This window comes from Taudactylus pleione, unplaced genomic scaffold, assembly GCF_031769625.1.
Source record: "Taudactylus pleione unplaced genomic scaffold, aTauple2 ptg002179l, whole genome shotgun sequence".
Taxonomy (NCBI): Eukaryota; Metazoa; Chordata; class Amphibia; order Anura; family Myobatrachidae; genus Taudactylus; species Taudactylus pleione.
Window position 1 is genome coordinate 360,001 of NW_028286573.1, and position 12,500 is coordinate 372,500.

The window sequence follows — 12,500 nt, forward strand, 5'->3', positions numbered from 1 at the left end:
TTTTACATTTAATTTTTTCAACTTATCATTGAATTTACTTGAGTTAAGAAGTAAAAGAGGTCTAAAGTTAATGTTTTTGAGCACCTACAGCCAAACCACACTGGACATGCCCAATCTTGTCTGATCTTGGAAGCTATGCAGTGTTGGGGCTGGTTAGTATTGGATGGGAGACAACCTGGGAATACCAGGAGCTGTAGGAAATTTTATACTGCCATAACATTCTTTTCTATTACATTTTACATTAAATTTTTTCAACTTATCAATGAATTTACTTGAGTTAAAAAGTAAAAGAGGTCTAAAGTTAATGTTTTTGAGCACCTACAGCCAAACCACACTGGACATGCCCAATCTCGTCTGATCTTGTAAGCTTTGCTGTGTTGGGCCTGGTATGTACTTGGATGGGAGACCACCTGGGAATTCCAGTTGCTGTAGGAAATTTTATACAGCCAAAACATTCTTTTCTATTACATTTTACATTTAATTTTTTCAACTTATCATTGAATTTACTTGAGTTAAGATGTAAAAGAGGTCTAAAGTTAATGTTTTTGAGCACCTACAGCCAAACCACACTGGACATGCCCAATCTTGTTTGATCTTGGAAGCTATGCAGTGTTGGGCCTGGTTAGTACTTGGATGGGAGACCACCTGGGAATTCCAGGTGCTGTAGGTAATTTTATACAGCCTTAAACTTCTTTTCTATTACATTTTACATTTAATTTTTTCAACTTATCAATGAATTTACTTGAGTTAAGATGTAAAAGAGGTCTAAAGTTAATGTTTTTGAGCACCTACAGCCAAACCACACTGGACATGCCCAATCTTGTTTGATCTTGGAAGCTATGCAGTGTTGGACCTGGTTAGTAGTTGGATGGGAGACCACCTGGGAATACCAGGTGCTGTAGGTAATTTTATACAGCCAAAACATTCTTTTCTATTACATTTTACATTTAATTTTTTCAACTTATCAATGAATTTACATGAGTTAAGAAGTAATAGATGTCTAAAGTTAATATTTTTGAGCACCTACAGCAAACCACACTGGACATGCCCAATCTCGTTTGATCTTGGAAGATATGCAGTGTTGGGCCTGGTTAGTACTTGGATGGGAGACCACCTGGGAATACCAGGTGCTGTAGGTAATTTTATGCAGCCATAACATTCTTTTCTATTACATTTTACATTTAATTTTTTCAACTTATCAATGAATTTACTTGAGTTAAGAAGTAATAGAGGTCTAAATTTAATGCTTTTGAGCACCTACGGCCAAACCACCCTGGACATGCCCAATCTCTTCTGATCTTGGAAGCTATTCAGTGTTGGGCCTGGTTTGTACTTGCATGGGAGACCACCTGGGAATACCAGGTGCTGTATGTAATTTTATACAGCCAAAACATTCTTTTCTATTACATTTTACATTTTAATTTTTTCAACTTATCAATGAATTTACTTGAGTTAAGAAGTAAAAGAGGTCTAAAGTTAATGTTTTTGAGCACCTACAGCCAAACCCCACTGGACATGGCCAATCTCGTCTGATCTTGGAAGCTATGCAGTGTTGGGCCTGGTTAGTACTTGGATGGGAGACCACCTGGGAATTCCAGGTGCTGTAGGTAATTTTATACAGCCTTAACATTCTTTTCTATTACATTTTACATTTAATTTTTTCAACTTATCAATGAATTTACTTGAGTTAAGAAGTAATATAGGTCTAAAGTTAATGTTTTTGAGCACCTACAGCCAAACCACACTGGACAAGCCCAATCTCGTCTGATCTTGAAAGCTATGCAGTGTTAGGCCTGGTTAGTACTTGGATGGGAGACCACCTGGGAATACCAGGTGCTGTAGGAAAGTTTTATACTGCCATAACAGTCTTTTCTATTACATTTTACATTTAATTTTTTCAACTTATCAATGAATTTACTTGAGTTAAGAAGTAATAGAGGTCTAAAGTTAATGCTTTTGAGCACCTACAGCCAAACCACGCTGGACATGCCCAATCTCGTCTGATCTTGGAAGCTATGCAGTGTTGGGCCTGGTTAGTAGTTGGATGGGAGACCACCTGGGAATACCAGGTGCTGTAGGTAATTTTATATAGCCATATCATTCTTTTCTATTACATTTTACATTACATTTTTTCAACTTATCAATGAATTTACTTGAGTTAAGAAGTAAAAGAGGTCTAAAGTTAATGGTTTTGAACACCTACTGTCAAACCACACTGGACATGCCCAATCTCGTCTGATCTTGAAAGCTATGCAGTGTTGGGCCTGGTTAGTACTTGGATGGGAGGCCACCTGGGAATGCCAGGTGCTGTAGGTAAATTTATACTGGCATAACATTCTTTTCTATTACATTTTACATTTAATTTTTTCAACTTATCAATGAATTTACTTGAGTTAAGATGTAATAGAGGTCTAAATTTAATGCTTTTGAGCAACTACAGCCAAACCACACTGGACATGCCCAATCTCGTCTGATCTTGTAAGCTATGCAGTGTTGGGCCTGGTTTGTACTTGGATGGGAAACCAACTGGGAATACCAGGTGCTGTAGGTAATTTTATACAGAAAAAAAAATTCTTTTCTATTACATTTTACATTTATTTTTTTCAACTTATCAATGAATTTACTTGAGTTAAGAAGTAAAAGAGGTCGAAAGTTAATGTTTTTGAGCACCTACAGCCAAACCACGCTGGACTTGCCCAATCTCATCTGATCTTGGAAACTATGCAGTGTTGGGCCTGGTTAGTACTTGGATGGGAGACCACCTGGGAATACCAGGAGCTGTAGGTAATTTTATACTGCCATAACATTCTTTTCTATTACATTTTACATTTCATTTTTCAAATAATCATTGAATTTACTTGGGTTAAGAAGTAAAAGAGGTCTAAAGTTAATGTTTTTGAGCATCTATAGCCAAACCACACTGGACATACCCAATCTTGTCTGATCTTGAAAGCTATACAGTGTTGGGCCTGGTTAGTACTTGGATGGGAGACCACCTGGGAATACCATGTGCTGTAGGTAATTTTATGCAGCCATAACATTCTTTTCTTTTACATTTTACATTTAATTTTTTCAACTTATCAATGAATTTATTTGAGTTAAGAAGTAAAAGAGGTCTAAAGTTAATGTTTTTGAGCATCTATAGCCAAACCACACTGGACATACCCAATCTTGTCTGATCTTGGAAGCTATACAGTGTTGGGCCTGGTTAGTACTTGGATGGGAGACCACCTGGGAATACCATGTGCTGTAGGTAATTTTATGCAGCCATAACATTCTTTTCTTTTACATTTTACATTTAATTTTTTCAACTTATCAATGAATTTATTTGAGTTAAGAAGTAAAAGAGGTCTAAAGTTAATGTTATTGAGCACCTACAGTCAAACCACCCTGGACATGCCCAATCTCGTCTGATCTTGGAAGCTATGCAGTGTTTGGCCTGGTTAGTACTTGGATGGGAGACCACCTGGGAATACCAGGTGCTGTAGGTAATTTTATACTGCCATAACATTCTTTTCTATTACATTTTACATTTCATTTTTCAACTTATCATTGAATTTACTTGAGTTAAGAAGTAAAAGAGGTCTAAAGTTAATGTTTTTGAGCACCTACAGCCAAACCACACTGGACATGCCCAATCTCGTCTGAACTTGGAAGCTATGCAGTGTTGGGCCTGGTTAGTACTTGGATGGGAGACCACCTGGGAATACCAGGTGCTGTAGGTAATTTTATACTGCCATAACATTCTTTTCTATTACATTTTACATTTTATTTTTTCAACTTATCAATGAATTTACTTGAGTTAAGAAGTAAAAGAGGTCTAAAGTTAATGTTTTTGAGCACCTATAGCCAAACCACACTGGAAATGCCCAATCTTGTCTGATCTTGGAAGCTAAGCAGTGTTGGGCCTGGTTAGTACTTGGATGGGAGACCACCTGGGAATACCATGTGCTGTAGGTAATTTTATGCAGCCATAACTTTCTTTTCTTTTACATTTTACATTTAATTTTTTCAACTTATCAATGAATTTATTTGAGTTAAGAAGTAAAAGAGGTCTAAAGTTAATGTTTTTGAGTGCATACAGCCAAACCACACTGGACATACCCAATCTCATCTGATCTTGGAAGCTATGCAGTTTTGGGCCTGGTTAGTACTTGGACGGGAGACCACCTGGGAATACCAGGTGCTGTAGGTAATTTTATATAGCCATAACATTCTTTTCTATTACATTTTACATTACATTTTTTCAACTTATCAATGAATTTACTTGAGTTAAGAAGTAAAAGAGGTCTAAAGTTAATGTTATTGAGCACCTACAGTCAAACCACACTGGACATGCCCAATCTCGTCTGATCTTGGAAGCTATGCAGTGTTGGGCCTGGTTAGTACTTGGATGGGAGTCCCCCTGGCAATACCAGGTGCTGTAGGTAATTTTATACTGCCATAACATTCTTTTCTATTACATTTTACATTTAATTTTTTCAACTTATCAATGAATTTACTTGAGTTAAGAAGTAATAGAGGTCTAAATTTAATGATTTTGAGCACCTACAGCCAAACCACACTGGACATGCCCAATCTCGTTTGATCTTGTAAGCTTTGCTGTGTTGTGCCTGGTTTGTACTTGGATGGGAGACCACCTGGGAATAGCAGTTGCTGTAGGAAATTTTATACAGCCAAAACATTCTTTTCTATTACATTTTACATTTAATTTTTTCAACTTATCATTGAATTTACTTGAGTTAAGAAGTAAAAGAGGTCTAAAGTTAATGTTTTTGAGCACCTACAGCCAAACCACACTGGACATGCCCAATCTTGTCTGATCTTGGAAGCTATACAGTGTTGGGGCTGGTTAGTATTGGATGGGAGACAACCTGTGAATACCAGGAGCTGTAGGTAATTTTATACTGCCATAACATTCTTTTCTATTACATTTTACATTACATTTTTTCAACTTATCAATGAATTTACTTGAGTTAAGAAGTAAAAGAGGTCTAAAGTTAATGTTTTTGAGCACCTACAGTCAAACCACACTGGAGATGCCCAATCTCGTCTGATCTTGGAAGCTATGCAGTGTTGAGCCTGGTTAATACTTGGATGGGAGACCCTCTAGGAATACCAGGTGCTGTAGGTAATTTTATACTGCCATAACATTCTTTTCTATTACATTTTACATTTAATTTTTTCAACTTATCAATGAATTTACTTGAGTTAAGAAGTAATAGAGGTCTAAATTTAATGATTTTGAGCACCTACAGCCAAACCACACTGGACATGCCCAATCTCGTCTGATCTTGTAAGCTTTGCTGTGTTGGGCCTGGTATGTACTTGGATGGGAGACCACCTGGGAATTCCAGTTGCTGTAGGAAATTTTATACAGCCAAAACATTCTTTTCTATTACATTTTACATTTAATTTTTTCAACTTATCATTGAATTTACTTGAGTTAAGATGTAAAAGAGGTCTAAAGTTAATGTTTTTGAGCACCTACAGCCAAACCACACTGGACATGCCCAATCTTGTTTGATCTTGGAAGCTATGCAGTGTTGGACCTGGTTAGTAGTTGGATGGGAGACCACCTGGGAATACCAGGTGCTGTAGGTAATTTTATACAGCCAAAACATTCTTTTCTATTACATTTTACATTTAATTTTTTCAACTTATCAATGAATTTACATGAGTTAAGAAGTAATAGATGTCTAAAGTTAATATTTTTGAGCACCTACAGCCAAACCACACTGGACATGCCCAATCTCGTTTGATCTTGGAAGCTATGCAGTGTTGGGCCTGGTTAGTACTTGGATGGGAGACCACCTGGGAATACCAGGTGCTGTAGGTAATTTTATGCAGCCATAACATTCTTTTCTATTACATTGTACATTTATATTTTTCAACTTATCAATGAATTTACTTGAGTTAAGAAGTAATAGAGGTCTAAATTTAATGCTTTTGAGCACCTACGGCCAAACCACCCTGGACATGCCCAATCTCGTCTGATCTTGGAAGCTATTCAGTGTTGGGCCTGGTTAGTAGTTGGATGGGAGACCACCTGGGAATACCAGGTGCTGTAGGTAATTTTATATAGCCATATCATTCTTTTCTATTACATTTTACATTACATTTTTTCAACTTATCAATGAATTTACTTGAGTTAAGAAGTAAAAGAGGTCTAAAGTTAATGGTTTTGAACACCTACTGTCAAACCACACTGGACATGCCCAATCTCGTCTGATCTTGAAAGCTATGCAGTGTTGGGCCTGGTTAGTACTTGGATGGGAGACCACCTGGGAATGCCAGGTGCTGTAGGTAATTTTATACTGGCATAACATTCTTTTCTATTACATTTTACATTTAATTTTTTCAACTTATCAATGAATTTACTTGAGTTAAGATGTAATAGAGGTCTAAATTTAATGCTTTTGAGCACCTACGGCCAAACCACCCTGGACATGCCCAATCTCGTCTGATCTTGGAAGCTATTCAGTGTTGGGCCTGGTTTGTACTTGCATGGGAGACCACCTGGTAATACCAGGTGCTGTATGTAATTTTATACAGCCAAAACATTCTTTTCTATTACATTTTACATTTTAATTTTTTCAACTTATCAATGAATTTACTTCAGTTAAGAAGTAAAAGAGGTCTAAAGTTAATGTTTTTCAGCACCTACAGCCAAACCACACTGGACATGCCCAATCTCGTCTGATCTTGGAAGCTAAGCAGTGTTGGGCCTGGTTAGTACTTGGATGGGAGACCACCTGGGAATTCCAGGTGCTGTAGGTAATTTTATACAGCCTTAACATTCTTTTCTATTACATTTTACATTTAATTTTTTCAACTTATCAATGAATTTACTTGAGTTAAAAAGTAATATAGGTCTAAAGTTAATGTTTTTGAGCACCTACAGCCAAACCACACTGGACAAGCCCAATCTCGTCTGATCTTGAAAGCTATGCAGTGTTAGGCCTGGTTAGTACTTGGATGGGAGACCACCTGGGAATACCAGGTGCTGTAGGAAATTTTATACTGCCATAACAGTCTTTTCTATTACATTTTACATTTAATTTTTTCAACTTATCAATGAATTTACTTGAGTTAAGAAGTAATAGAGGTCTAAATTTAATGCTTTTGAGCAACTACAGCCAAACCACACTGGACATGCCCAATCTTGTCTGATCTTGTAAGCTATGCAGTGTTGGGCCTGGTTTGTACTTGGATGGGAAACCACCTGGGAATACCAGGTGCTGTAGGTAATTTTATACAGAAAAAAACATTCTTTTCTATTACATTTTACATTTATTTTTTTCAAATTATCAATGAATTTACTTGAGTTAAGAAGTAAAAGAGGTCAAAAGTTAATGTTTTTGAGCACCTACAGCCAAACCACGCTGGACTTGCCCAATCTCGTCTGCACTTGGAAGCTATGCAGTGTTGGGCCTGGTTAGTACTTGGATGGGAGACCACCTGGGAATACCAGGTGCTGTATGTAATTTTATACTGCCATAACATTCTTTTCTATTACATTTTACATTTAATTTTTTCAACTTATCAATGAATTTACTTGAGATAAGAAGTAAAAGAGGTCTAAAGTTAATGTTTTTGAGCATCTATAGCCAAACCACACTGGACATGCCCACTCTTGTCTGATCTTGGAAGCTATACAGTGTTGGGCCTGGTTAGTACTTGGATGGGAGACCACCTGGGAATACCATGTGCTGTAGGTAATTTTATGCAGCCATAACATTCTTTTCTTTTACATTTTACATTTAATTTTTTCAACTTATCAATGAATTTATTTGAGTTAAGAAGTAAAAGAGGTCTAAAGTTAATGTTTTTGAGTGCATACAGCCAAACCACACTGGACATGCCCAATCTCATCTGATCTTGGAAGCTATGCAGTGTTGGGCCTGGTTAGTACTTGGACGGGAGACCACCTGGGAATACCAGGTGCTGTAGGTAATTTTATATAGCCATAACATTCTTTTCTATTACATTTTACATTACATTTTTTCAACTTATCAATGAATTTACTTGAGTTAAGAAGTAAAAGAGGTCTAAAGTTAATGTTATTGAGCACCTACAGTCAAACCACACTGGACATGCCCAATCTCGTCTGATCTTGGAAGCTATGCAGTGTTGGGCCTGGTTAGTACTTGGATGGGAGACCACCTGGGAATACCAGGTGCTGTAGGTAATTTTATACTGCCATAACATTCTTTTCTATTACATTTTACATTTCATTTTTCAACTTATCATTGAATTTACTTGAGTTAAGAAGTAAAAGAGGTCTAAAGTTAATGGTTTTGAGCACCTACAGCCAAACCACACTGGACATGCCCTATCTCGTCTGAACTTGGAAGCTATGCAGTGTTTGGCCTGGTTAGTACTTGGATGGGAGACCACCTGGGAATACCAGGTGCTGTAGGTAATTTTATACTGCCATAACAGTCTTTTCTATTACATTTTACATTTAATTTTTTCAACTTATTAATGAATTTACTTGAGTTAAGAAGTAATAGAGGTCTAAAGTTAATGATTTTGAGCACCTACAGCCAAACCACACTGGACATGCCCAATCTCGTCTGATCTTGGAAGCTATGCAGTGTTGGGCCTGGTTAGTAGTTGGATGGGAGACCACCTGGGAATACCAGGTGCTGTAAGTAATTTTATATAGCCATATCATTCTTTTCTATTACATTTTACATTACATTTTTTCAACTTATCAATGAATTTACTTGAGTTAAGAAGTAAAAGAGGTCTAAAGTTAATGGTTTTGAACACCTACTGTCAAACCACACTGGACATGCCCAATCTCGTCTGATCTTGAAAGCTATGCAGTGTTGGGCCTGGTTAGTACTTGGATGGGAGACCACCTGGGAATGCCAGGTGCTGTAGGTAATTTTATACTGGCATAACATTCTTTTCTATTACATTTTACATTTAATTTTTTCAACTTATCAATGAATTTACTTGAGTTAAGATGTAATAGAGGTCTAAATTTAATGCTTTTGAGCAACTACAGCCAAACCACACTGGACATGCCCAATCTCGTCTGATCTTGTAAGCTATGCAGTGTTGGGCCTGGTTTGTACTTGTATGGGAAACCACCTGGGAATACCAGGTGCTGTAGGTAATTTTATACAGAAAAAAACATTCTTTTCTATTACATTTTACATTTATTTTTTTCAACTTATCAATGAATTTACTTGAGTTAAGAAGTAAAAGAGGTCGAAAGTTAATGTTTTTGAGCACCTACAGCCAAACCACGCTGGACTTGCCCAATCTCATCTGATCTTGGAAACTATGCAGTGTTGGGCCTGGTTAGTACTTGGATGGGAGACCACCTGGGAATACCAGGAGCTGTAGGTAATTTTATACTGCCATAACATTCTTTTCTATTACATTTTACATTTCATTTTTCAAATAATCATTGAATTTACTTGGGTTAAGAAGTAAAAGAGGTCTAAAGTTAATGTTTTGAGCACCTACAGCCAAACCACACTGGACATGCCCAATCTCGTCTGAACTTGGAAGCTATGCAGTGTTGGGCCTGGTTAGTACTTGGATGGGAGACCACCTGGGAATACCAGGTGCTGTAGGTAATTTTATACTGCCATAACATTCTTTTCTATTACATTTTACATTTAATTTTTTCAACTTATCAATGAATTTACTTGAGTTAAGAAGTAAAAGAGGTCTAAAATTAATGTTTTTGAGCACCTATAGCCAAACCACACTGGACATGCCCAATCTCGTCTGATCTTGGAAGCTATGCAGTGTTGGGCCTGGTTAGTACTTCGATGGGAGACCACCTGGGAATACCATGTGCTGTAGGTAATTTTATGCAGCCATAACATTCTTTTCTTTTACATTTTACATTTAATTTTTTAACTTATCAATGAATTTATTTGAGTTAAGAAGTAAAAGAGGTCTAAAGTTAATGTTTTTGTGTGCATACAGCCAAACCACACTGGACATACCCAATCTCATCTGATCTTGGAAGCTATGCAGTGTTGGGCCTGGTTAGTACTTGGACGGGAGACCACCTGGGAATACCAGGTGCTGTAGGTAATTTTATATAGCCATAACATTCTTTTCTATTACATTTTACATTACATTTTTTCAACTTATCAATGAATTTACTTGAGCTAAGAAGTAAAAGAGGTCTAAAGTTAATGTTTTTGAGCACCTACAGTCAAACCACACTGGACATGCCCAATCTCGTCTGATCTTGGAAGCTATGCAGTGTTGGGCCTGGTTAGTACTTGGATGGGAGACCACCTGGGAATGCCAGGTGCTGTAGGTAATTTTATACTGCCATAACATTCTTTTCTATTACATTTTACATTTCATTTTTCAACTTATCATTGAATTTACTTGAGTTAAGAAGTAAAAGAGGTCTAAAGTTAATGTTTTTGAGCACCTACAGCCAAACCACACTGGACATGCCCAATCTCATCTGAACTTGGAAGCTATGCAGTGTTGGGCATGGTTAGTACTTGGATGGGAGACCACCTGGGAATACCAGGTGCTGTAGGTAATTTTATACTGATATAACAGTCTTTTCTATTACATTTTACATTTAATTTTTTCAACTTATTAATGAATTTACTTGAGTTAAGAAGTAATAGAGGTCTAAAGTTAATGATTTTGAGCACCTACAGCCAAACCACACTGGACATGCCCAATCTTGTCTGATCTTGGAAGCTATGCAGTGTTGGGCCTGGTTAGTAGTTGGATGGGAGACAACCTGGGAATACCAGGTGCTGTAGGTAATTTTATATAGCCATATCATTCTTTTCTATTACATTTTACATTACATTTTTTCAACTTATCAATGAATTTACTTTAGTTAAGAAGTAAAAGAGGTCTAAAGTTAATGGTTTTGAACACCTACTGTCAAACCACACTGGACATGCCCAATCTCGTCTGATCTTGAAAGCTATGCAGTGTTGGGCCTGGTTAGTACTTGGATGGGAGACCACCTGGGAATGCCAGGTGCTGTAGGTAATTTTATACTGGCATAACATTCTTTTCTATTACATTTTACATTTAATTTTTTCAACTTATCAATGAATTTACTTGAGTTAAGATGTAATAGAGGTCTAAATTTAATGCTTTTGAGCAACTACAGCCAAACCACACTGGACATGCCCAATCTCATCTGATCTTGTAAGCTATGCAGTGTTGGGCCTGGTTTGTACTTGGATGGGAAACCACCTGGGAATACCAGGTGCTGTAGGTAATTTTATACAGAAAAAAACATTCTTTTCTATTACATTTTACATTTCATTTTTCAAATAATCATTGAATTTACTTGGGTTAAGAAGTAAAAGAGGTCTAAAGTTAATGTTTTTGAGCACCTACAGCCAAACCACACTGGACATGCACAATCTCGTCTGAACTTGGAAGCTATGCAGTGTTGGGCCTGGTTAGTACTTAGATGTTAGACCACCTGGGAATGCCAGGTGCTGTAGGTAATTTTATACTGCCATAACATTCTTTTCTATTACATTTTACATTTAATTTTTTCAACTTATCAATGAATTTACTTGAGTTAAGAAGTAAAAGAGGTCTAAAGTTAATGTTTTTGAGCACTTATAGCCAAACCACACTGGACATGCCCAATCTTGTCTGATCTTGGAAGCTATGTAGTGTTGGGCCTGGTTAGTACTTGGATGGGAGACCACCTGGGAATACCATGTGCTGTAGGTAATTTTATGCAGCCATAACATTCTTTTCTTTTACATTTTACATTTAATTTTTTCAACTTATCAATGAATTTATTTGAGTTAAGAAGTAAAAGAGGTCTAAAGTTAATGTTTTTGAGTGCATACAGCCAAACCACACTGGACATACCCAATCTCATCTGATCTTGGAAGCTATGCAGTGTTGGGTCTGGTTAGTACTTGGACGGGAGACCACCTGGGAATACCAGGTGCTGTAGGTAATTTTATATAGCCATAACATTCTTTTCTATTACATTTTAAATTACATTTTTTCAACTTATCAATGAATTTACTTGAGTTAGGAAGTAAAAGAGGTCTAAAGTTAATGTTATTGAGCACCTACAGTCAAACCACACTGGACATGCCCAATCTCGTCTGATCTTGGAAGCTATGCAGTGTTGGGCCTGGTTAGTACTTGGATCGGAGACCACCTGGGAATACCAGGTGCTGTAGGTAATTTTATTCTGCCATAACTTTCTTTTCTATTACATTTTACATTTCATTTTTCAACTTATCATTGAATTTACTTGAGTTAAGAAGTAAAAGAGGTCTAAAGTTAATGTTTTTGAGCACCTACAGCCAAACCACACTGGACATGCCCAATCTCATCTGAACTTAGAAGCTATGCAGTGTTGGGCCTGGTTAGTACTTGGATGCGAGACCACCTGGGAATACCAGGTGCTGTAGGTAATTTTATACTGCCATAACAGTCTTTTCTATTACATTTTACATTTAATTTTTTCAACTTATTAATGAATTTACTTGAGTTAAGAA

At 36.9% G+C, this 12,500-nt stretch overlaps 5 non-coding genes and 45 pseudogenes across 5 annotated transcripts; all 50 read left to right on the forward strand.

The window, feature by feature from the left end:
* The first annotated feature begins 316 nt into the window (after positions 1 to 316).
* On the forward strand, positions 317 to 435 carry LOC148432608 (5S ribosomal RNA; annotated as a pseudogene).
* A 116-nt stretch (positions 436 to 551) lies between these two features.
* Positions 552 to 670, forward strand: LOC148432609 (5S ribosomal RNA; annotated as a pseudogene).
* A 116-nt stretch (positions 671 to 786) lies between these two features.
* On the forward strand, positions 787 to 905 carry LOC148432610 (5S ribosomal RNA; annotated as a pseudogene).
* A 116-nt stretch (positions 906 to 1,021) lies between these two features.
* LOC148432611 (5S ribosomal RNA) lies at positions 1,022 to 1,139 on the forward strand (annotated as a pseudogene).
* Positions 1,140 to 1,255: 116 nt separating this feature from the next.
* Positions 1,256 to 1,374, forward strand: LOC148432612 (5S ribosomal RNA; annotated as a pseudogene).
* Positions 1,375 to 1,491: 117 nt separating this feature from the next.
* Positions 1,492 to 1,610, forward strand: LOC148432613 (5S ribosomal RNA; annotated as a pseudogene).
* A 116-nt stretch (positions 1,611 to 1,726) lies between these two features.
* LOC148432614 (5S ribosomal RNA) lies at positions 1,727 to 1,845 on the forward strand (annotated as a pseudogene).
* A 117-nt stretch (positions 1,846 to 1,962) lies between these two features.
* Positions 1,963 to 2,081, forward strand: LOC148432615 (5S ribosomal RNA; annotated as a pseudogene).
* Positions 2,082 to 2,197: 116 nt separating this feature from the next.
* Positions 2,198 to 2,316, forward strand: LOC148432616 (5S ribosomal RNA; annotated as a pseudogene).
* Positions 2,317 to 2,432: 116 nt separating this feature from the next.
* On the forward strand, positions 2,433 to 2,551 carry LOC148432617 (5S ribosomal RNA; annotated as a pseudogene).
* Positions 2,552 to 2,668: 117 nt separating this feature from the next.
* On the forward strand, positions 2,669 to 2,787 carry LOC148432618 (5S ribosomal RNA; annotated as a pseudogene).
* A 115-nt stretch (positions 2,788 to 2,902) lies between these two features.
* Positions 2,903 to 3,021, forward strand: LOC148432619 (5S ribosomal RNA; annotated as a pseudogene).
* Positions 3,022 to 3,137: 116 nt separating this feature from the next.
* On the forward strand, positions 3,138 to 3,256 carry LOC148432620 (5S ribosomal RNA; annotated as a pseudogene).
* A 116-nt stretch (positions 3,257 to 3,372) lies between these two features.
* LOC148432621 (5S ribosomal RNA) lies at positions 3,373 to 3,491 on the forward strand (annotated as a pseudogene).
* Positions 3,492 to 3,606: 115 nt separating this feature from the next.
* On the forward strand, positions 3,607 to 3,725 carry LOC148432622 (5S ribosomal RNA). The gene has a single exon (XR_015877073.1). It is a non-coding gene; the product is annotated as a 5S ribosomal RNA (ribosomal RNA).
* A 116-nt stretch (positions 3,726 to 3,841) lies between these two features.
* Positions 3,842 to 3,960, forward strand: LOC148432623 (5S ribosomal RNA; annotated as a pseudogene).
* A 116-nt stretch (positions 3,961 to 4,076) lies between these two features.
* LOC148432624 (5S ribosomal RNA) lies at positions 4,077 to 4,195 on the forward strand (annotated as a pseudogene).
* A 116-nt stretch (positions 4,196 to 4,311) lies between these two features.
* On the forward strand, positions 4,312 to 4,430 carry LOC148432625 (5S ribosomal RNA; annotated as a pseudogene).
* Positions 4,431 to 5,015: 585 nt separating this feature from the next.
* Positions 5,016 to 5,134, forward strand: LOC148432626 (5S ribosomal RNA; annotated as a pseudogene).
* Positions 5,135 to 5,250: 116 nt separating this feature from the next.
* On the forward strand, positions 5,251 to 5,369 carry LOC148432627 (5S ribosomal RNA; annotated as a pseudogene).
* A 116-nt stretch (positions 5,370 to 5,485) lies between these two features.
* Positions 5,486 to 5,604, forward strand: LOC148432628 (5S ribosomal RNA; annotated as a pseudogene).
* Positions 5,605 to 5,720: 116 nt separating this feature from the next.
* On the forward strand, positions 5,721 to 5,839 carry LOC148432629 (5S ribosomal RNA). The gene has a single exon (XR_015876978.1). It is a non-coding gene; the product is annotated as a 5S ribosomal RNA (ribosomal RNA).
* Positions 5,840 to 5,955: 116 nt separating this feature from the next.
* Positions 5,956 to 6,074, forward strand: LOC148432630 (5S ribosomal RNA; annotated as a pseudogene).
* Positions 6,075 to 6,190: 116 nt separating this feature from the next.
* Positions 6,191 to 6,309, forward strand: LOC148432631 (5S ribosomal RNA; annotated as a pseudogene).
* Positions 6,310 to 6,425: 116 nt separating this feature from the next.
* On the forward strand, positions 6,426 to 6,544 carry LOC148432632 (5S ribosomal RNA; annotated as a pseudogene).
* Positions 6,545 to 6,661: 117 nt separating this feature from the next.
* LOC148432633 (5S ribosomal RNA) lies at positions 6,662 to 6,780 on the forward strand. The gene has a single exon (XR_015876868.1). It is a non-coding gene; the product is annotated as a 5S ribosomal RNA (ribosomal RNA).
* A 116-nt stretch (positions 6,781 to 6,896) lies between these two features.
* Positions 6,897 to 7,015, forward strand: LOC148432634 (5S ribosomal RNA; annotated as a pseudogene).
* A 116-nt stretch (positions 7,016 to 7,131) lies between these two features.
* Positions 7,132 to 7,250, forward strand: LOC148432635 (5S ribosomal RNA; annotated as a pseudogene).
* Positions 7,251 to 7,367: 117 nt separating this feature from the next.
* On the forward strand, positions 7,368 to 7,486 carry LOC148432636 (5S ribosomal RNA; annotated as a pseudogene).
* Positions 7,487 to 7,602: 116 nt separating this feature from the next.
* LOC148432637 (5S ribosomal RNA) lies at positions 7,603 to 7,721 on the forward strand (annotated as a pseudogene).
* A 116-nt stretch (positions 7,722 to 7,837) lies between these two features.
* LOC148432638 (5S ribosomal RNA) lies at positions 7,838 to 7,956 on the forward strand (annotated as a pseudogene).
* A 116-nt stretch (positions 7,957 to 8,072) lies between these two features.
* LOC148432639 (5S ribosomal RNA) lies at positions 8,073 to 8,191 on the forward strand. The gene has a single exon (XR_015876993.1). It is a non-coding gene; the product is annotated as a 5S ribosomal RNA (ribosomal RNA).
* A 115-nt stretch (positions 8,192 to 8,306) lies between these two features.
* On the forward strand, positions 8,307 to 8,425 carry LOC148432640 (5S ribosomal RNA; annotated as a pseudogene).
* A 116-nt stretch (positions 8,426 to 8,541) lies between these two features.
* Positions 8,542 to 8,660, forward strand: LOC148432641 (5S ribosomal RNA; annotated as a pseudogene).
* Positions 8,661 to 8,776: 116 nt separating this feature from the next.
* LOC148432642 (5S ribosomal RNA) lies at positions 8,777 to 8,895 on the forward strand (annotated as a pseudogene).
* A 116-nt stretch (positions 8,896 to 9,011) lies between these two features.
* LOC148432643 (5S ribosomal RNA) lies at positions 9,012 to 9,130 on the forward strand (annotated as a pseudogene).
* Positions 9,131 to 9,247: 117 nt separating this feature from the next.
* Positions 9,248 to 9,366, forward strand: LOC148432644 (5S ribosomal RNA; annotated as a pseudogene).
* Positions 9,367 to 9,480: 114 nt separating this feature from the next.
* Positions 9,481 to 9,599, forward strand: LOC148432645 (5S ribosomal RNA). The gene has a single exon (XR_015877074.1). It is a non-coding gene; the product is annotated as a 5S ribosomal RNA (ribosomal RNA).
* A 116-nt stretch (positions 9,600 to 9,715) lies between these two features.
* On the forward strand, positions 9,716 to 9,834 carry LOC148432646 (5S ribosomal RNA; annotated as a pseudogene).
* A 115-nt stretch (positions 9,835 to 9,949) lies between these two features.
* Positions 9,950 to 10,068, forward strand: LOC148432647 (5S ribosomal RNA; annotated as a pseudogene).
* Positions 10,069 to 10,184: 116 nt separating this feature from the next.
* On the forward strand, positions 10,185 to 10,303 carry LOC148432648 (5S ribosomal RNA; annotated as a pseudogene).
* Positions 10,304 to 10,418: 115 nt separating this feature from the next.
* Positions 10,419 to 10,537, forward strand: LOC148432649 (5S ribosomal RNA; annotated as a pseudogene).
* A 116-nt stretch (positions 10,538 to 10,653) lies between these two features.
* LOC148432650 (5S ribosomal RNA) lies at positions 10,654 to 10,772 on the forward strand (annotated as a pseudogene).
* A 116-nt stretch (positions 10,773 to 10,888) lies between these two features.
* LOC148432651 (5S ribosomal RNA) lies at positions 10,889 to 11,007 on the forward strand (annotated as a pseudogene).
* Positions 11,008 to 11,123: 116 nt separating this feature from the next.
* Positions 11,124 to 11,242, forward strand: LOC148432652 (5S ribosomal RNA; annotated as a pseudogene).
* A 116-nt stretch (positions 11,243 to 11,358) lies between these two features.
* Positions 11,359 to 11,477, forward strand: LOC148432653 (5S ribosomal RNA; annotated as a pseudogene).
* Positions 11,478 to 11,593: 116 nt separating this feature from the next.
* On the forward strand, positions 11,594 to 11,712 carry LOC148432654 (5S ribosomal RNA; annotated as a pseudogene).
* Positions 11,713 to 11,828: 116 nt separating this feature from the next.
* LOC148432655 (5S ribosomal RNA) lies at positions 11,829 to 11,947 on the forward strand (annotated as a pseudogene).
* A 116-nt stretch (positions 11,948 to 12,063) lies between these two features.
* On the forward strand, positions 12,064 to 12,182 carry LOC148432656 (5S ribosomal RNA; annotated as a pseudogene).
* Positions 12,183 to 12,297: 115 nt separating this feature from the next.
* LOC148432657 (5S ribosomal RNA) lies at positions 12,298 to 12,416 on the forward strand (annotated as a pseudogene).
* The last annotated feature ends 84 nt before the right edge of the window (positions 12,417 to 12,500 follow it).